Genomic DNA, 21,551 nt, shown 5'->3' with positions numbered 1-21,551 from the left:
ACTTGTAATAACTTTGTATCCTCTCCATCTTTTATGCATACACAAATATTTCCGAATTTTCATAATATTAGGACTGCTTTTTTTTCAGTTCTAATTTGCACAATATAAGTTTTTAAAGGATCAAGATTTAGGTTGATACTGAATTTCACAAGAAAAATGCTAGGTGAAAGGAGACAATGTAAAGTTCAAGAAAAAAACTGGACCTAGAATTTTACCTCCACTGAAATATATAAATATGAAAGTATAAGAAAATTTCTTGGGATTAAAATGTTCATAACACTTATTACTCAAACACACTCTATTTTTTTTTTGCTGGAGGTTTGCTTACTGTTTTTATGTAACTTGATAACCTAAGCAGCAGTATTTTATTCCTGTTTTTTTAAAATTTTATTCTATTTTTTATACAGCAGGTTCTTATTAGTTATCTATTTATACATATTGGTGTATATATGTCCATCCCAATCTCCCAGTTCATCCCAGCACCACCACCCCCTTCCACTTTCCCCCCTTGGTGTCCGTACATTTGTTCTCTATATCTGTGTCTCTATTTCTGCCTTGCAAACTGGTTCATCTGTACCATTTTTCTAGATTCCATATATATGCGTTAATCTATGATATTTGCTTTTCTCTTTCTGACTTACTTCACTCTGTATGACAGTCTCTAGGTCCATTCACGTCTCTACAAATGACCCAATTTTGTTCCTTTTTATGGCTGAGTAATATTCCATTGTATATATGTACCACATCTTCTTTATCCATTCATCTGTCGGTGGGCATTTAGGTTGCTTCCATGACCTGGCTATTGTAAATAGTGCTGCAATGAACATTGGGGCAGACACACTATTTCAAAGCACTCCTGGAGGAAGCATTTCAGTGAAAAAAGAAATGACCAATAAGATTGGAAGTGAATATCTTATTATGGTTTACTGTTGTCTGCAAATAATGATTTTAAAACTGTATTTCTCAAACATCTGGAAACAAAACTCAACCCCAGCAGTTCTCAAATATATTGGTCACAGGATCTATCCACATCCTTACAAATTGTTAAGAATGCCCAAAGAACTTTTGTTTATCTTGATTATATCTATCAATATTTACCATGTTCAAAACTGAAACAGAAAATTTTAAACTTTGTTAAAAATAACACTAATGAGCCCATTGCAAGTTAACGTAAATGACATATCTTTTATGAAAAAAATTCTAAAACAAAAACAATTTGGGACTGGCTTTGTTCTATGTTTTTGCAACTCTTCAGTGTCTAGAATAATAGGAAACAGCTAGATTCTCACCTGTAGTTTTGCGCTCAATATGTTGTGATACAATATGTCACGTGGCCTCTGCAAAATCTACCACAAAATCTACTGTATACTCATGAAAGAAGCGGAGTGAAAAAGGCATATGAATACTTTGTGCTATTGTAAAAATAATTTTAACATTGCAGATGTTTTTGAAAGCAACTTGGGAACCCCCAAAAGACTGTAGACCACACTTTGAAAACTGCTGTCCTGAATGATGCTAATGTTGTGAGTAAGGGTGCCAAGGTAGGAGAAAAGAGCAGAGGAAGGAGAGAGTGTGCTTAGCTACTTGTTTTGTCTATAGGAGGGAAGCCCTAGATATTGAGAAACTTTAGAGATGTATTGGTAAAAACAAGCATAAATATTAAATTTAATAATGTAGTGTAATTATCTGATGAACAAAAATATAATATTCCAACTTCAATCCAGAAAATAATTTGGTGTGTCCAATGAAAGATAAAAAAGAAGGCTGTTCTATGTTAAAAAAATGACTTTTAAATTAAAAATATAAAATAAGATGCAGAAATGAATCCTAATGTAATAATAGATTACAGCATATATAAATATGTTAAATTCATGTGCAGATATAGAGACTATCCAAGTCTAGCTAATTATTAAAATAAAATGGGAGAAAAAATATATACCAGATATACATGAAGAAAGGCAAGCTGGAGAGGCAATTTTAACGTCAAAAGAGATTTTTAAGTTGAACACACTACATGTTTGTAAAAAAAATAAAAATAAAAAGTAAAAAAAAGACATAACAAAAAGATATAACAGTCTTGAACATCTTTACATGGACAATAGTGTCAAAATATGTAGAACTTCAACTGACAGAACTAAACAAAGAAATGCAGAAATCAACTATTGTGATTATAGATTTTATTACACAGTGATAGATTAAGTAAGCAATAAAGGATAATTGAATAATATGATTATTAAGCCTGGACTAAAATATATATACATGGAGAGAATTTTACTCTCAACAAACACAGAATACATGTTCTTTTTAAGCACACATGGAACATTTACAAAATTCAACTATGTTCTAGGCTTCAAAAGAAGCCTCAGTTAATCTCTAGGACTCAGTATATTCAGAGACAATATTCTCTGACTGTAATACAATGAACTTTTAAAAGTGTGACAAAATTATAGTTTAAAACAGCCTATAAATTTGTAATTTTTTAAGAAAAGCTACTATATAACTCCTTTAGTAAAGAAGAAATTTGGTAAACTATAAAATACTTATAGCTGAATGACAGTAGTGACAATGAAAGCACATGGGGAAAGTGTGTGGAATGCAGTAGTGTAGAGAAATTTTATATATTTAAAGGTATTTATCAGAAAACACAAGGATTTTAATGAATGATCTAAGTTTTCAACTCAAGAGTCTAAAAAAGGAATTTAAAAAATTATAAGAAAGAAATAATAAAAATAAAGGCAGAAATGAATGAATTTCAGAAACAAAAACCAGTGAAAATGATAATAAAACCCAAAAAGCTGGCTCTCTGGAAGGACTAATAAGATAGACGTCTTAAATGAGATTAATAAAAATAAACAAATATGTAAATAAGCAAATATAAAATAAATTGGAAAAGAACTGCAGTGATAAAAGACAATAAAATCATTTAAAAATGTTATAAACAACCATAAGCAAATATATTTGAAAATCTAATGAAATGTAGAAAATGTGCATGGACCAAAAGTTCATGGTGAAATGAAAATATTTATCTATTTTTCCCCTTATATTCACTCATAACCCCTCTTCCCCAAAGGCTCAGATCCAGATGACTTTACTCATGAGTTCTACCAAACTTTCAAGAAATATATAATCTTATTTCACAAAATACAAAGAAAGAGAAAACACTGCCAAATTCACAAAAAAAGCATGGTACTAAAATTAAAATTATTGACTGATTTCAGTTAGAGACACATTTTGAAAAATCCTGAACAAAACATTGACATCTGAATCTAACAGTGGTTTTTAAAAAGTCTCATAATTCAGTAGAGATTGTATCTGCAATAAAATGTGGTTCAATATCAGAAAAACTCTCATACATATTAAACACCTTTCGAACTAAAGAAAAAAGTCATGCAATTTCAATATATGCAGGCAAAGCATTTGCTAAATCCAATACATTTTTATAAAAAAATATAAAATGAGAAATTGCAGGGTATTTCTTAATTAGATAATAGCTAATGAATAGTAACCCAAAGAAATCAACGGCCAATATTACACTTCATTTACAAAGGTAAGATGCACCCCACTCCATGGTGATCATTAAGATAAGCTTACCACATAAAGTTTTAGAGTTAATCTGGAGCCTCTGGCAAACTGAATAAGGCAAAAATTATATAAAGATTTGAAAGAGATAAAGTTGTCACTTTTCTCAAATAATATGGATAAAGCAGTCCTGTAAAACAACATCCAACTAGAAAATATAATCAAAGCCAGGATACATGAGCAGCAAGATCCAAAATGTAACTAGCAATTAATTTAACCAAGAATTCACAGGACATTTATAGAGAAAATTTTAGACCTCTCTTAAATAGAGTAGAAAAGCAGGCATGAATAAATGGAAAGATATACTAGGTTAATGAATGATAAAATAGCATTGTAAAAGCTAGATTAATATTTTTTAAATTAACATTTTATGGCATGCCATTCAAAATCCAAGTAGAGAATTTTGGAGAATGTGACAGATTGATTCTGTTCTTTTGTGGAAGTGTAATGAAAAATCAAAGCAATTTTGAGAAAAGAATGGTAAAGAGATGAGATTTACCTTTCCAGAAATTAAATCATATTACACAGCTGTATTAAACAGTCACAAAGAATTACTGGATTACTGGAACAAACTGCACTTGGTCATAATATATTATTCTTCTTACACACTCATTTATTTGACATATTACTATTTTCTTCAGAATTTTAGCATTTGTATTCTATATTTTTGGCACCATCTTTAAAAGATTTTGCTATCAAAGTTATACAGTTCTAATAAATTGAATTTGAGATTTTTCCTCTAAAAATTGGAAAATTTTTAAAAATACTGAAGTGAGCTTTCCTTCAGAAGTTTAGAACCCAGTTGTAAAATTAACTTGTCTTGATGTTCTTTTTAATGGTATATTTTAAATTATATTTTTATTAATGTTGACAGTAATAAGTCTAAGTATTTGACTTTATATTTTGTTAGCTTTATATAGGAATTATATAGGAATTATATCATGTAATTCCTCTAGATTTTCAAATTTGGTGCCATAGAAGTACACGTGTTATAAAATTATCATTATTTTAATCACTCATCTATGTTTGTTATGTCACCACTCTTATTCTTAAATTTACATTTTCTATGTTTTCCTTATTCAGACTTGTAAGACAAAGAAAATCTTTGTAAAGATTTTGCTTTTTTGAATTCTTTTATCCTTAACTTTTTTTTTAACATCTTTATTGGAGTATAATTGCTTTACAATGTTGTGTTAGTTTCTGCTGTATAACAAAGTGAATCAGCACATATATACAATGGAAAATTACTCAGCCATAAAAAGAAATGAAACTGAGTTATTTGTAATGAGGTGGATGGACCTAGAGTCTGTCATACAAAGTAAAGTAAGTCAGAATGAGAAATACAAATTTATCCTAAATTTTTATTTATTTATTTATTTTTAATAAATTTAAGCTCTTAACTATATTTTATCTATATTAATTTCCTTTTTCTAGTTCCTTGTGTTTCCTTTCTGTTGGTTTTTTTTTTAATTTAACATCTTTATTGGAGTGTAATTGCTTTACATTGTGTTAGTTTCTGCTGTATAACAAAGTGATTCAGCTATACGTATACATATATCTCCATATCCCCTCCCTCTTGCGTCTCCCTCCCACCCTACATATCCCACCCCTCTAGGTGGTCACTAGACACCGAGCTGATCTCCCTGTGCTATGCAGCTGCTTCCCACTAGCTATCTATTTTACATTTGGTAGTGTATATATGTCAATGCTACTCTCTCACTTCGCCCCAGCTTACCTTTTGCCCTCCCCGTGTCCTCAAGTCCATTCTCTACGTCTGAGTCTTTATTCCTGTACTGCCCCTACGTTCATTAGAACCATTTTTTTTTTTAGATTCCATATATATGTATGGAATTTGTTTTTCTTCCTTTCTGTTTTTTAATTTCTTTCCGTAATTATTAATAGTCCTTTAAACATTATTGTTCAGTAATAATGGAATATTATTGAAATTTAATAATAATGAAAGCATTTAAGGATATTAAGGATATATATTATGTATACATATATTTACGTATATATACATATACACATAGAGAAAGAGAGTACAATTTTAGATGACTCCCATTTATTTTTATATGGAGTGTTTTTCTTTTCTTTGCCTTTTAGATAGCTTTTTAATTTCTGTTTTTGCTTTCCATTTTTTCTTAAATTCCAAGTATTTATTTTGGTCACCTTCTGATTTATTTCTAATTTTACTGGATCATCAACAGTGAATATTTATACTATGAGGCTTTCAATGTTAAGTGTCATAGATTTTGATAGGATGTATTCATTTATTCATTAAACAAATGCTATGAAGAAATGAGCCTTAAGGGAAGACTCAGTTGTGGTAAGATTGGGGAGGGGAGACCCAGGTGGATGCAGAGCGCATTTCATTTAGAGGGATTAATATGAACAAAGGTGAAAAGTATGAAGGAACACCATAATTTCAGGACCCAGAGGTAGAGAGGAATTTTTGGAGCACAAAGTGAGTGAGGAGAAGAGTTAGGCAAGACGAGACTACCTGAAAAATGATGACCTTTTGAAACTAACTTCCCAAAAATTTTCATTCTCTTAGAGCCAAAAGCACATTGTGAGCAGGATCTGGAAGACATGCTAAGGTACTTGGAGCAGAGGGCCCAAAGACCTCTCCTTCTCCAGCATAGGGGGCTGCTTTCCTTTCCTAGGGCTGCCTTAACAAAGAACCACACACTGGGGTGGCTTAGAACAGCATTAATTTATTTTCTCACAGTTCTAGAGGCCAGAAGTCTGAAATCAAGATGTTGACAGGGCCATGCGGCCTCTGAAACCTGTAGGGGAGAATCCTTCCTCGCCTCTCCCTACCTCCTGGGGGTTGCTGGCAGTCCTTGGCATTCCTTGGCTTGTACCTGCATAACTCCAGTCTCTGCCTGTGCTGTCACATGGGATTTTCCCTAGTGGTCTCTTGTCTTCACATGACGTTTTCTTATAAGGACACCAGTTATACTGGATTAGGGACCTACTCTACTCTAGTATCATCTTAGCTAATTATATCTTCAATGACCCTATTTCCAAATAAAGTCACATTCTCAGGTATTGGGAGTGATGACTTCAACATCTCTTTTTGTGAAAGACATGATTCAACCCATAACAAAGGCACAGTTTGATTTTTTAGCCACTGCAAGCAAATACACTGATTTTCTTTGAGATATTATTGTGTCTATGGGCCATTAACTCAATTTTGACAAATATCTGTTAACACCTAGCCCATTATGTATCTACAAGCAGATCAACCCAGCCTTTATTTTTGCCATGTTCCTCTAGAAATCCTCTTCTTGGCTCCTAAGAAAAAAATGCTGTGCTATTGTGTGTTAGATATGCACCACCCTCATGCTTGGATTTTGAGAACAGAACTTGAGGGTTGGGAAAAAAAGAAGTATTAGTTGTTAAACTCAGCATCCTATCTGGCGCTTGATTGTCCACCACAGCAGTTGTTTTCTGAACTTTTTGATTGTACAGATTTTTGTTCTTAATATCAAAGTTGTTCATGGCTTTCCCAACTGATATAGTGGTGATTTTAGGATTCAGTTATTGAGGAAATAACTCAAGGCCATCGAAGAGTCCATAGTCTAAATGTTGGGAAACACTATTTTAGCATAACCTCCAAAATTATCTGAATAGTTTTGTCCCTCTCAAAATTCTTCTCCTTGGTATGAGATGCATACCCAAGTATTCAAAAGTAGGGTGGCTGAAATTCAGTGTCACCAAGATTCCTACTTTTTCTGGACTTTTCCAAAAACAGCTCTTTCTGGACTCTTCCAGCTATTTAGTTTCTTTTCATTCCCTCCTCCCACTCAAGCTTTTTCTCCTGTATTGTTTGTTTCCTCCTTCCTGCACTTATACTTGTTCCTACTACGTATCTGGTAACTGACTTTTCTAACTAGGTCAAAGAAGTGACTCTTGTAAAAACCTCTCCAATAGATATTAGCATGGCCTGGAATGTTCCATTCTGTTTTCTTTCCTGGATCAGAACTTAGTATCTAAACCAAGAACAAGTGGACCTTCCTATATGCTGTCCATACAATGCATGGAAACTTCGCTATTCTAGTATCACACCTTTTGGATTGGTTCCCTAGATTTTCAAATTAACTAATTTGAGAAATGTACCTTTGTTAAAGTAGTAAATCATCTTCTTGATTCCAAAGGGCGATATGTGGATATAACCAAGTTCTTCTGTAGATGGTGCTCAATTAAATGATCAGTAATTCATGCTTCAGACGAGGTAAAATCGGTGATATCTTTGGAGGCAGAATGTATCTTTTGGCATCTTTCCATTAAGTCTGCTCACATGTAAAGCCTGCTATGGATTGACTTCTGCTATTTTAATATTGACATTCAAGTATACATTTACTAAATAATCTACTATGGACCAAGTGGAGGGAGGTGGGCAAGGAACTTGTTAGTTAACTTATTACAGTTGACCCTTGAACAACATGGGGGTTTGGGGTGTAGAACTTTATAGTTGGCTCTCCATATCCACAGGTCCACATTTGCAGATTCAACCATACATATTTAGTGAAAAAAATCCGTGTATATGTAGACCCCTACAATTCAGACCTGTGTTGTTCAAGTATCAACTGTATTTAGAATCAGGTGAATGATATATTCCCTTCCAAATATTTTATATATAATTGTAAGATTTTTAATTATTATTTTAAAAAGCAATTTTTCTTCTCAAAACACTGTTTAAAAAGGTAACCCACTCATAAAGTTATTCTAATATATGAGTTCTTCCAAAATAACGTGTAATTGTTATTGTTGGACAATTAATATCCCAAACTGCGTGAACTAGTCTCTTCCTAATTGTCATCAATCTATTGCAGTAAAGTCTGGTGTCTTAAAAGCTTTTAAAAACAACTTTAAGAGAATCATTTCATATGTGTAAAAAATGGGTAATTCATCTTTCACGGATCATTAGAAATAGAGAACTAATGGTAAGGTAAGACTGTATAGTTTTTAGTGAGATGACAAGTCCTTGAAATGAAATTAAATCTGCAATATGATTCAAACTCTTTTTGCACTTTCCTCTTGGCAGAAGTTACGTAGCACTGGGAATCCAAGAAAACAATATGGGAACACAAAACCTATGCATCAACCTACCTTTACTTAGGATTTTCTTAGGCAGCTATTGTGATTCAAATAAATGAGCAATTGAGACTACTTCTCTATTCAACCTTATTTCACAAAGAGTGAACTGAGGAGAGCAGAGATTCATTAGTCTCAATGCTGAGGTGTGACAATTTATAAGCCTAGGTTCGAAATAATAGCACCCCAACAAAGAAATTTTTATTCTTTCATTTCACTTTTTCAAGTTCAATAAAAATATGGAATGATGTTTTGGAATGAACCTATGGGGTTTTTACAAGGTAATAAAAGGGACATTTGTTTTTGAAATTCCCGTATGATTTTTCAGAATCCACTCAAACTAAGCAGTGAGAATATGATGAAGAATAGGGTGTCTCTTGAAAACTCATTTGTGAAATGCGCTCCCCCTTCAGCGTGACTGATTCTCTATTCATTTGAGAGGCTTTGAACTTGGCTTATACTGTTCATCTCCTTTTCTAAGCAGATAAAATATGGTTTCTGTGGGTGAAGTAGTAGTAAGCAAGATAAAGTTACATTATTTTTAAAAAATGATTTATAAAGAAATTTAAAGATTATATTTGTCTTGATATTGTAAAGAAGAAAAGCTATAGGTCATTCTCTTCCAATGAAATTACTGTGGATTGGATGAACATATTTGTATCCAAAATGAATTGATTTCACAACTTTTAGATGAAAATATTACTTTACAATACTTACCTTTGCCTGCCAAAAATTGAATTTATTTCAATATGGTGCCTTTTAAATAACGTACAATTAGTTTTACCATGATTGTGGAAAATGTATAACAAGTTCTTGAAAAACTGATTTTTTTTCCCTATGGAGGTAATATGTCATATTCCACTTCTGAGTTATGGAAAGTCTTCTCCTAGAAACAGGTACGCAGTCAGGTTTATACTCAACAAACTAGCTCTTGATCTTTAGAATGTCTGTATTCACTGATATTTACTGATTTTATTCCTTCATGTTCCTCTCTTAAAAAGAACATGAATTAAAAATATGCTCTATTTATACCAATCACCATGCATTTAATAAATGTTTACTGAGTGCGTACTCTGTGCTAGGTTCTTACCTGTGTTCTGTCTAGTCAGTGTTGGTTCTTTTCTGTGTTCTATGTAATCAGATAAGATTCCTGCCTTCATGCAACTTAAGCTCTAGCAGGGCCTGGGTTTTAGTGGTAGGTGTGGTTTGGGAAGATAGAAAAGAAAAATTAATAAACATAAAATTACTTAAAGTATTAATTAAGAAAAAGGAGATGAAAAGTTTTTTGAAGTCAAAAAACAGGGGGATAGACTAGATACCTATAGACTAGGTATCCTACTTTATATAAGATAGTCGGAGAATTATAATAGTTAACATCTATTGAATATTTATTATGAACCAAGTACTTCTCTGTTGACCTTCACATGGATGAGGCTACTTTACAAGCTTATGATATAGGTACTGTTATCATCTTAATTTTAAATATGCAGATACTGAGACACATTGGTTACCTCACTTTTTGAAGATCACACTATTAAGAAATTATGAAGATGGGATTTTAGCCTACGTAGTTTGACACAGAAACAGTGTTATTAATCATTATGCTATTTTTGAGGAAATGACATGCTGCCTCACTGTAGACAGATGAGGTACAAAGTATAGGAAGGGGCAAATTAGAGACAGAGGGAACACCAAGTGCACAGACCTTAAGGCAAGAAAAATCATGAAATGTTTGCAGAACAGAAGGTAGTAGGGTTGGATTGTAGTGAGTAACTAAAAATGGCATGTAAAAATTGCTTTGAGAATCACCTTGGTGTAGATCATATAGGGCCTTGTAAACCATAGTAAAAGGTTTGAATTTTATTGTCAGCGCAATGCAAAGCAATTAGAGGACATTAAAACAAAGGAGATACATGATTTGATTGACATTAATAAAGTCTACTTGCTGTATGGAGGATGGAGAGGAGTGGGATATGGGAGCAAGGACAGTTGAAAGGCTATGGTGGTAGTCAAGGAATGAAGTCAAGGCACCCTGAACTAGGGAAGTGGTAGTGGAAATGGAAAGAAAAGAATACATTCAAGATATCTTTTGGATAGGAGGTCAGTGATAATTGATCTATTGGCTGTGTAGGATTGAAGATAAGTAAGACATCAAATTCCATTTTGAATATGTTCCTTTTGAGATGCTTGATGTCTAAGTGGAGATATCAAATAGGTACATGGAGTCTACAGCTCAGGGAAAAGGTCTGAGCTGGTGGTATCTATTTGGAATCATCAACATATAATTGGTGCTTAAAGCTATGGGCCTCAATATTTTCTAGGGCAGAGTTCCTCAATCCCGGTTGTACTTTTGACTCATCTAGGAAGATTTTTAAAAATAAAGATTCCATGCTTTGTTTCAAGCCAATTAAATTAGAATCTTTGAGGAGATAGTCCGTGTACCATATTTTTAAAAATCTCTCTATGTTATTTGAAAGAGCAGCCAGGCTTGAGAACAACTGTTCTAGGACTGTGCTCTGGACCACTCCATTATGTGGAGGTGGAGAAGGGGTGAGAACAGAAAAGGGATGAGAAGCAAACAATCAATAATATAAGGCTAAGAGTTTGGATTCCAGAGAAGAAAGTGTTTTAAGAAGGATAGACCTACTTCAAAAAGGTCAGCAGAGTTAAGAGATACGGAGAGGTTGAGTAAGATGAGAACCTTTGGATAAGGCAATATGGAAGCTGTTAGAAGCCTTGACAAATGTAGTTTTGATGAGCTGGTGGGATGGGTGGTGAGAAAGTGGAGGCATCCAAAATCACAGTGTATTTGAAAAGGTTTTTTTTGTTTTTTTTTTAAATTAATTAATTAATTTATTTTTGGCTGTGTTGGGTCTTCGTTTCTGTGCGAGGGCTTTCTCTAGTTGTGGCAAGCGGGGGCCACTCTTCATCGCGGTGCGCGGGCCTCTCACTATCGCGGCCTCTCTTGTTGTGGAGCACAGGCTCCAGACGCGCAGGCTCAGTAGTTGTGGCTCACGGGCCCAGTTGCTCTGCGGCATGTGGGATCTTCCCAGACCAGGGCTCGAACCCGTGTCCCCTGCATTGGCAGGCAGATTCTCAACCACTGCGCCACCAGGGAAGCCCGAAAAGTTTTTACATGAAGAAAAGCAGAGGAAACGGGTGTTGGTTGAAGGAGGATATAAGAGAGGGAATTCTTTCGTTTTATAAGTAGGGAGATGTGAAAGTGTTTTATATGTTGATGTGATTGACCTTGGAGGAACTGACCTTGAGAAGGCAGAAGGGATGCCAGTGCTCAAGTGGAAGTGATGGCTTTGGATGGGAGCTACTGTTGCCTTATAAAAAGAGTGAAGACACTGAGATGTTGATCAATTTGGAGGATGAAAAAGATAACTGTTTGATTGCTTCTCGTTTACTCATGAACTAGGAGGCAACCTCAGCAGCTGAGAATGTGGTGGGCGGTGAGAGTGGGAGATTTGAAGAGAAAGAGGAAGCTGTAAACTGGCCATTTTGGAAAGTGGAAAATAAACTCCCTAGGAAAATATACTAGGCTTCAGTATATTAGGCTTTCTTGGATTGCTGTTATAAATTTAAAGTGGGAATGGTCAGCAAAGTTGTGTGGATTTTATTTTTCCCAGAAATTTTAAGTTGCTTGGCTGAAAATAGTTGAAGGTTTGAGATCAATCTGCCAAGTGAGAGTAATTAAAAGAGTGAGAGAGTCCAAGGGAGTTGGTAGCATTTTTTAAGGAAGTGATTGTAACAATGAACCATAGGAACCTTGCTGGGCAAGGAGAAATGTTTGGAATGGACTTGCCTTTCCTTTTATTCTTTTTGAAGTAGTAATTTTATTTTGTCCTGGTCACAGTACAGAGAACGTCATATTAAGATTTAGAACAAAATACTCTCTCATGTCTTGGGATGGGTTTGAGGAGGCAGAAGCCAGCACTAGGTTGTGTCCATGATTCATAGGAATAGGAGATAGATTATCCCCTCTGGGAAGAGCTGATGATTCAAGCTCTAAGGAAGTCTAGGGAAGAATATACCTGGAGGTGGCTGACCCAGTAGTGAATTCCAGAAGTGCCCCAGTATGTCATGATTACATGATATGTCATTGTTTTCATTTTTCTGAGCTCTCTTTCTGCTGTAGGGGAGAAAAAATGTATTTCTCCTCTATTCATCTGAGGATCATTGGCTGGAGCCCTGAAAATTGGACTGAAAAAAGATAGTCTATTAAAAAATTAGACTGAAAAAATAGAAGAAAAACAAACAGAAGTTTTTTAATGCATGCATTACACGTACACATGACAATACTCAGTGATGAGTAACTCAAAGGGATGGTTAGAACTTGAGCTTCTTTAGCATCTTATGAAAGAAAAATAATTTTGTAGAGAAGTGACAAGACAAAAGAAAAGGACTTTGAGCTTCTAAGGGTGGCAAATTGTTGGAAGGTAAATATATGGGAAAACTAATGGTAGATAAGGGCTAGTTTTAGCAAAGTTTGTTATGTATATTCCTCTGGTGCTATCTCGGGGCTGACAAAGGTCTAGAGTTGTCTCTGGTCATTAACTTCCGTACTTCCTGGTAGAGAAGGGAGGAAGGACATCTTTACAAATTTATTTCCTGCTTTTAGGCAAATAGGAGGAGGGCAGAGAGCTTTTCTTATATCTGCTTTTTCTCAACTGTCTTTGTCTCAAAATAATCAATATGCTAAAGTGGCACACTTTGGGGAGGCATATTCTGCTACCTTTCATTGCCGAGTTTCTATAAAATGTAGTCCTTGCCAATAATAAGTTCAAGAGATATATTGATGCTTACCGATAAGAAAGAAAAAAGGGCCCCAAATGACCTAAGATATACTGAGATATGAACTTCTACGGCACTGGAGTAAGTTTTGAGCTTATTGATTATTGAAATTCTGTCATTTCTGCAGAGAAACCAAACTAATTTTTACTCTAAAATTTGATAAGTATCACTTTTATTCTAGCATATATCATGGTCTTAGATATTTTCATCTTTGAAATCATTACAGTGCTTCCTTTTATGTGTTGTGCTGTAAATACTTTATCAGTATTTTACATAACTTTATCACTTGGCTGAGGAAATGGCAAGGTCTCACCATTAAACCTCTAATACTGCTGTTTCTTCCCCAACCAATGAGATGTTGAGCTCATTTCTCTCCTGTGTGTCTAGGAGCTTTTCTCTTCAGAATGAATGAAAGTATGATAACTGAATAAATGGATGAATATGAAAAACCAGTCCTATCAGGGTTTATGGCCCTATAAGAGTTTCACTGCACAGTGAACAAGTAAGAATTATAAGCCAAAACACTGGTAGTCTATAATAATGATATCTGGATTGGGTTTCATAGCAGCAGTATAGAACTTGAACAAGTGAGAATTGATTTTTTTTCAGGCACAAATGATAACCATGAAGCAATTATACCGCAAAAGGCATGAATTAATAGTAGCAACTATATTTAGCCCGTTAAAATGCATCTCCCATTCTTCTCATTTGATCCTTGCAATAATTGTGGGATTAAGTTGAGCATGTATCATTATCTTTATTGAGACTGAGGCCCAAAGATAGGTAGATTGGGCAGAATCTAACCAGCCAGAGTATACGAAATAAAAGGAAGAGAAGTCAAGTAACAATGGTGGAGATTCGCCTGAGCACGACACTGATATTTCTGAGGCTGATCTGTTCCAGCTGCAATTTATAGTATGTAATTTATATTATCTGGGATTCAATGTATAGTGTTATAAACAACACCAGACCAGGGTTCAGTAAGGCCCAGTTAGCAGAAACTGTCAGCTGACATTTCAGGAATGTAACTGTGAATGAGAAAAAGACCTTTGCCTATGTCATCTACATGGTGAAAAGTTACAGGAGCAGCCTGGACGAAAAATTGGAGGGCAGCAAGCAGTTTAAGTGAGGGCAAAGCACATTTTAAGGGACTGAAGAATAATGCTTAATTCACAGGTGACATCTGTTACAGTTAAGCCCATAGAGACTGTTAAAAAATTTCCCAGTTGGTTGGAGAACTAAGACTTCAACCCAATGATTTGTTTAACAATCTGTATACCTTCGTCTATGCTACTGACATTGCTGAGCTTTCCCTGAGCCCGCTGCTCCTGGAAAACAGTGACGAGTAATTCCTCTCTTTTGTGTTCTGGGAAAGAGCATACTACACAGAACCACCCTTCTCCAAAAGACTTAGGGAAGACTCCCAGATGCCCCCCTTGTTTACCTATGGCAAGACCACCTACGGACCCTCCAATTTCCCGTTCTTTATCTCATAAGTGATTAGCTGAACTGCTTGTCCCCACTGACGAATGGACAACTGCTTACTAACTTGACATGATCAAAGTTTAGTTAGGCTTCTCTCCTTCTCCCAGGCCCCTGAACTTTAGCCCACCTTTGAGCTTAAGCAAGCATTGAATGCATAACCCACTCTGCTTAATGGTGCCTCCCAGGGAAGCAGCTGACCTCAAGAAAAACATTTCCTGCTTAACTGCCCCATCATTCCACCTGCTTATCCCATGTTCCCACACCCAGTTCTTTCTAGACTTGTTTCTTCCTCCCTGTAAAAGAAAAGCCATGTGCCTGACATTTGAGGTATTTACAGATCATTTGGTCAGCATTTTCCCTATTGCAATAGGTCCCTTCCTCTTATGGCAAGTCTTTTTTTTTTGTTTGTTTTTCAAATAAAGTCTCTCCTTACCTAAGTCCACATTTGTTTTTTATTTGGCACTGCACTGGCTCTCTGTTTTTAAGTCAATGACTTCTTATAAATAACAACATTTATGATCACACCCCTCCTTCCCCTACATCCACATTTTGTACCACTCCTGGAAGAGAGGAATATAGCAAAAGAAAGAATCAGGGTAGACATGAAGAAGGATACTCTATGCATCAGCAGAGGACAGGACCCAGATGTATCAAATAAAATTTTTTCTCTCAGAAAACCTAGTACACATTTTAATACTATGTTAGGGCCAAGTTCATATATCAATATTGGGCACTATGGAGTTCTCTTGGCTCTATTTCTCTCAGACACTGACATCTTAGGTTAGCCTTTAATTTGCTTTTAGCCTAAATGTTAACCTACCCTAATATTACTTAAGTAAACTTGAATCCCTTGATGCAAGTTTATTGTTTTTTAAATGTGCTCTGTTTTTCTCTTAATGTGACATCTAGAAAACTCAAGATTTGACATTATTTGGTTAAATGAAATACTATTTGGGAGACCTGACAATGAATTGAGAATTAAGTTCCATCCTAAAGAAATATCACTCCTTAGCATTTTTCTATACAAGCAATATGACGCATGCAGAGCTGGCTTGTAAGAACATAGAACAACTTGTGATAAGATCTGAGTCATGAGAAAATATTATTCAAGCTCTCGGGAGTTTAAAACCTTGTTAATAATTCTTTTAAGTTCTGAAAATTGTGTTAATAGATTTAAATTTTAATATGACTTCATATTTCTGTCCAGATCTAGCCTTGGATGCAGTCATTTGGCCAAAGTTCTGTGAAATAACTTGTATCAAAAACTCCCAGGATTTTATAAAATATTTTTCCAGGCCACTGCATAAAGTGGAGAACTGTCATTGTAATGAATATATTTAAAAGGAATTTTTCTCAAATATTGAAAAGTAGGAGTAATCATTTTCCTTTGCAAATTTTAAAGTTATAATTTATTCATAAAAGTCACTATTTTTAAAAAAGTTACTATTTTGTTGATGCATTACATGATGCTATGTAATATCATATATATCAAAAAAATATTTTCCTTAAAATTTCGGATTGGTGGCAGTATTTTTTCAATTGTGATAAAATACACATGACAAATTTTACCATCTAAACCATGTTTAAGTGTACAGTTCAGTAGTGTTAAGTATATTCACTTTGTCATGCAACCAATCTCAAGAACCTTTTCATCTTGCTAAACTGAAACTCTATCGTTAAACAACTCCTCATTTCCCCCTCTCTCCTAGACCCTGACAACCACCATGCTACTTTCTGTGTCTGTGAGTTTGACCACAGGCCTGTCTCAGAGATATTGTGGGTTTGGTTCCAGACCACTGCACTAAAGTGAATATTGCAATAAAGCAAGTCACACAAATTTTTGGTTTCCCCGTGCCTATAAAAGTTATGTTTACACTATACCGTAGTCTATTGTGTTCAATAGCATTACATCTAAAACAATGTACGTACCTTAATTAAAAATACTTTATTGCTAAAAATGCAAACCATCATCTGACGACGCAGGGTTGGCACAGACCTTCAATTTGTAAAAAATTGCAATATTTTTGAAGCACAGTAAAATGAGGTATGCCTGTAATCTAGATAACTCATATAAGTGGAATCATGCTATATTTGTCTTTTTGTGACTGACTTATTTCACTTAGCATAATGTCCTCAAGGTTCATCCATGTTGTAGCAAGTTTCAGAATTTCCTTTCATTTTAAAACTGAATAACATTCCATTGTGTGTATATAGCGTGTTTTGTTCATCCGTTCATCTCTTAATGGACATTTGGGTTGCTTCCACCTCTTGGCTATTGTGAATAATGCTGCTATATAGATGGTAGTATTTTCAACCAGTGGTGGTACATCCCCCAAGGGCAACTGGAAATGTGTGGGAGGTTTTTGGATGTCACAATGACTTGGGTGCTACTAGCATTTTGTACCCAACTGGCAAGGATGCTAAATATCATGCAATATTCAGAACACAGATGATTCATATTAAAGAACTGTCCTGCTCAAAATGCCAGTAGCGCCCCCATTGAGAAATTCTAAATAAGTCAGGTGGTTGTTAACATATTGGCTCAATTCTTCCCCAGAATACAGTGAATTTTAAATCCAGTATGCAGCTGGCCTTCACTTAATGTGCATGATAATGCCCTTACTTATATACTTGGATCTAAGCCTCTACTCCTTGTGGAGGAAAACTCTACAGCACAGAGCTTTAGGGCCAGGCTTGAGTGCATCTGTGTCTATATGATTTCTGTTATAATGGTAACATATAATGTGTGAGGAAAGGGTAAGCCATTAGAACACATCTTGACTGGGTAAAAAAAAACTTCTCTTCTATCCCTACACATAAGCACTGAAGCATCAGAAATGCATGGGATCTGAAATAATATAAAAACATTAAAGGAAACCATGGTACCTGGATATGGGAATGGGAAACAGCGTATCTGTGCTGTTTGTATGCCACCCTAGTTTGATGTACTATTGAAAAATAATCATTTATCAGCAGAAATTTTTTTTCAAATAAGAGCTTGTGTGGCTTTTATGATAGTGATATCCTTAGCTGTGTTTATAATTAAATTTCATATGCGTACACTCATAAACAAAATAGTTTAGTTTTACCTGTTTTTAGAACTATAAAAATAAAATCATGTTGAATGTATTCTTTTATGTCATGCTTCTTTTGCTCAATATTATTTTCATCATATTAATCCTTTTTTTAAAGATTTGTTAAGGAATTTTCATAATCTCTGGAAACAGCTCTCCTTTGTATGATAGGTTTAATATGTAACATAGGGGATTAGAGCCCTGTATTGAATATACAATTCTTGCCTTTCACTCTAACTCCAGTAAGTGGAGCATGATATATAAATCCAGTAAGAAAATTATCAACAGCAAATAGGATCAGGAAGTTACTGTAGAAAAAAAATTATGTTTCCATGCAAAACCATACATACCTCTAGGTTACTGGATTCTAGCCTTGTTCCTTACCTTTGAGCCATTTTACAACCTTTTAGGCTGTAGATAACTGATATATGTGTAAATTTTATCCTCTCTGATAGAGATTTAAGTAACATCCCCATCCCCACCACACATATACCTCAGCTCTGGAAAAACTAGCTTTGCCTCCACTTGCAATTCAATTCCTCTACACCGTGTAAATTTGTGCTTTTTGACTTTTCTTTTGAGCTAGTTATACCATTTGCCTGATTCCCTCATTTGAGTCAGAAAACCTTTTCCACGTGGTCATTTTTGTATCCATATGAGAGTCATGATTTTACCTTTATCTGAACATTATCTTTTAACATTATCAAACAAACAAAAAGCATTAACTTTAACATTATGAATAGGGGATAATTTTATAAAGCACTCTCACCTTAAAGCACTCTCACCTTTGACAAGACTTCAGGAAGTCCTCATCCTTGTCTAAGGACTACCACTTTAGGGAAAATCATACATTCCTAAGGAGCACAGACTTAGCAACTGTTCAAATCTTGTGCTTTGTAGAGCTGTGTCTTCCATTCAGTTAGAGTGAATGAATCACTGTTAACAACCACATTATTGAATTGTTGAATGCTAACATACTTTTCTCACCAAAGCTACAATTTAACAAATTAGTGTAGATAAAATACTGCCCTATAACTTCCTGGTAAGATCCTCTTTCAACATCATAAGCCATAATCGGCTCACAATATTATTGGCTAAGTTTAGTGGCATATTAGGAAAGGTATTCCATGACACATTTTAATAATCTTCATGTACAGACTTATGATATCTAACAGGGGAAAAAAACCCACACATAACTTCAAAATTTCAATGTGACAGAAAAGAGATTGGAATTCTTAGTCCATTGACCTTAGAAAGACTCAGCATGTTGTCCTGAAGTCACTTCAGTGAAGGAAGTCTTTACAAAGTTGTTAATTAATCTAGAGCTGGCATCCTTTGGGAAGAATGCCAGAAAATTGGAACAAAAAAGAGGTGCAGCTTACCTCACAGTAGGAAAGAAGGGACCTTTTAATTGGATTAAATCACATCACCACAAAATTTATGGATCCTGGCCACTGTGCCAAAGAGGTGAGAAAATTTTAAATTAACTCATTAGGCTAGTTGGGAGGGGTAATACTCACCATTCACTCAGAAATTTCAAAGGCAAAGGTTACTAATGCAAAGGCATAAATAAAAGTAATGAAAAAGAAAAGTTCTGAGCGTTTTGTGACATACCCCAAGCTGTCCATTATGTCCTGAAAGCACACATTTAGGTTGGCTAGAATCTCTAAGAACATTCCCAGAGAAAAGTTTCTCTTGTAAGTAAGAAAATAAAATACCAGTCTATTGTATATTTTCTTCCTAAAAGACAAATTTTAATATGGGTACAAAATATGTATTGTACATATGCATTAAAAAAAGAATATCCACATGAGTCTTATATTTAATTCATCATTTAAAATATTGCAAAGATTTTTCACAGAAAATACTATGGAGTTTTATTATAAATCTTTATAATCATCTGAAACTTATAAAATATGTTTATATTTAAGATAATATAATATTGTAAATTCCTAATTCATCTATCCAGAGAACATCTTGGGAAACTTTAAAAATAATAAATTGTTATTAAACCGATTTTTCTGCAATCAAACGAATCACAGATTGAATTAATTAATTCATGTAGAGTCAGTTGGAAGACTCATAACTGAATAAAGTGGATCTTCATAAAGCTAATTACTGTTTGAAGAGTTGGAAAATAATTTAAGAGTTTTGGTTATGTGTATCCTTATTTCTTCAAGGACTGATAATTTATGTTTTGGATTTCCTTGTCCTTCTACTTTCTTACTTTTCATCATCTTTCCTTATTCTCCCACATAAAGAAAATTTGTCAAATAAACTATTTTTAAGATAAAATTAATTCAGCTAATTTTAATGATATACGTATAGGTAGAAAAAATGCTCTCCAGTGTTTTTCTTTTCCTGGACTTAATGATGTCCTGAAATTAGGAACCAGAATAAGTTGCAAATTTTGAAAAGACTGAGATCTCCTCTTAGGGCAGAATTTCATCTTAGGTGATCTGTAAAGTCCATGGAGTGGGCAAAAATGTTCTCTTCTTGGGTAGCAGGCAAATTATAAAATATTAGCTGAAAAAGATACTTGCTGGTAGTTTAGCACAATATTAGTATTGTTCAAGGAGGAAGAAACTATATATACATCTCTGACCTGCCAACTTATGTTTTAAGTTTCCATAGAATGATTTCCTACTATGGAACAATAACCTTGGTTTTTCTTTGCCATAAAACCAAACTAGGAGTTTTCTAGCATTATATCTATGTATATGAATTAAAGTATGGTTTCTATTAACAAGAAAATAACCAACCAGCCAATTTATGGAATTGAAAATCTGAAAATTGGTCAAAGTTGATCACAATTTGTAATTAAAGAAATAAGAAGAAACTGAAGATGTTAGCACATAGGTTAGCTAATAGTATGTATTAAACTTATACCATGTACATGACATGATATTAAGGGATTTGTAGTTTTACACTAGGTAGCACTTCCCAGTCTGATAGGGTAACATATGAACATTCAATGATAGTTACAAATCAAATTATCAAAGTAATCTGTATTTATATGATTTAATTTGTATAAGCTGCAGAGATTTAATGTGACAATGCTGAACTTAACCCTGTGTTCCCCAAAAGCAGGGATGGTTGAGAAATCTCCCCACCACTTTGTTTTCAGATAAACCCTTAAAGGACCACATTGCACTTGAATATCTGAGATAAGATTTACTCCCACTCTTCCTCAATGACTCATATGAGACCCATCTCCATCCTTCTTGATGGCTCTCATAAGACCTACTGATGACTTCCTTGTTTACCTGCTTCCATAAACCCCAGGTTTCCTTCTTCCTCTTTGAGATGTGCCTCATGAATGAAAGTGTTACCTATTACAATAGCCTGAATAAAATAATCTCCTTAATTGTCCAATTCATTTTGTCTTTCAAAGTTTGGTACCAAGACTCAGATGGAATTGGACCCTGCCTTCAGATCCTCATTTACTCCACCCAAATATAAAGGCTTCTTAGAGCCCTTTGTAATCTGCTCCTGACTGGCTGAGACACAAGG

At 34.5% G+C, this 21,551-nt stretch overlaps 1 long non-coding RNA gene across 1 annotated transcript in view; it reads left to right on the top strand.

Annotated features, from left to right (window-relative positions):
* The window catches only part of LOC309621187, a 69,280-nt gene that overhangs the window by 24,481 nt on the left and 23,248 nt on the right, over positions 1–21,551 (top strand). The window contains exon 2 of the long non-coding RNA XR_014239800.1: positions 1–21,551. This exon is cut by the window's left edge and continues 6,602 nt beyond it. This is a non-coding gene — a long non-coding RNA (uncharacterized lncRNA).

This window comes from Balaenoptera borealis (assembly GCF_965194805.1).
Source record: "Balaenoptera borealis genome assembly, chromosome: X".
Lineage (NCBI taxonomy): Eukaryota > Metazoa > Chordata > Mammalia > Artiodactyla > Balaenopteridae > Balaenoptera > Balaenoptera borealis.
Note: the sequence above shows the minus strand (reverse complement) of the source record. Positions and strands in the feature narration are given on the sequence as shown.